Source organism: Penaeus monodon, chromosome 34, assembly GCF_015228065.2.
Source record: "Penaeus monodon isolate SGIC_2016 chromosome 34, NSTDA_Pmon_1, whole genome shotgun sequence".
NCBI classification, from domain to species: domain Eukaryota; kingdom Metazoa; phylum Arthropoda; class Malacostraca; order Decapoda; family Penaeidae; genus Penaeus; species Penaeus monodon.
Window position 1 is genome coordinate 33,246,147 of NC_051419.1, and position 1,121 is coordinate 33,247,267.

The 1,121-nt window shown below is 36.3% G+C and overlaps 1 protein-coding gene across 1 annotated transcript in view; it reads left to right on the top strand.

The window, feature by feature from the left end:
- The window catches only part of LOC119594753 (synaptogyrin-like), a gene marked incomplete at its 5' end in the record, with an annotated part of 3,275 nt that extends 3,032 nt beyond the window's left edge, over nt 1–243 (top strand). The window contains 1 exon segment of the mRNA XM_037943845.1: nt 12–243.
- Between the last annotated feature and the right edge of the window lie 878 nt (nt 244–1,121).

Below are 1,121 nucleotides of genomic sequence, written 5' to 3' on the forward strand. Positions count from 1 at the left end.
AGGTAGTCACATTTCAGTTACAAAAATTGTCAGAGGATGCTTAGCTACCTCATGGTTTAATCAATTTTTCAGCATTGATATCCTTAATATTAAAGTATTTCATTACAGGTAGACTAGGAATCGTTTATTTCTTGTAAATATTGATGACACATTTTACCCTTAAAGCAGTTGCAAAGTGTTTTCTATGTCCTGATAAATTGAGAGTACCATGCGTCTGTCTTTGAATGTAGATGATGTTAGGCAACTATAGGTCCCTCAGTTCATTCTATGGTACTGGGATATAGTCACAAACATCAATATTCCCTCTCTGTAACACATCATTTTTACTTCAATGAATATATTTTAAAATCTAAGTTCACATTCAGAAGTGCAAGATAACAGACAGATTGCTTCCTAAATCTGCTTCAGAGCCATGATAACAAATGTGTTCCCCCCATGGGGGAATGCGCTCTCTCTCTCCCCAAGGGTTGCCTGAGAATGTTGTGCTCAGATTTCACATTGCCGTTGTTCATCAAATGATCCTTGTTAAACAAACTTCAACTCCCAGACTGTTTACACCCTTCCCTTCCCCTCTTGAACATGTGCCAATAACTTGCAATAACAATATTCCTGTCAGTAAGATTAAAAGGAAGAAACACGACATGAAATTTAAAAACTGTATTGCAGTGGAGTCCAGAATATATATAATGTACAGATGTCGATACTGGAAGTGGGTTCATCATGTAAAGGCAAGCTATGCCATCACAGAGATGAGTCGGGGTTGCCAGAGTGAAGATAGGTTCATGATATCTCATTTATCCCTTTCTCAATCACCTGAGAGTAATTGTCCTGGTCTCAAAACATTTTGTATGGGCACCAGATTTAAGGAGAGTTTAATTATAACTTTTATGACCGTATCAGGCGGTTTTAACTAATTTTTGTGCAATATTATAAGGGCATTCCTGAGACTTGACTAAGGATTTTCTTTCTTTCTGCTATAACTTTTAGAAAATATCTTTGTGATAAAAGAATATACTCAGTCTTTTACTTTTTTAAGCAATGCACTAATTTGCTCAGTATGAATCTCACTAATTATTGTCAGACAGGCTAAAGACTACACAGGCACACAGTTACATCTACTG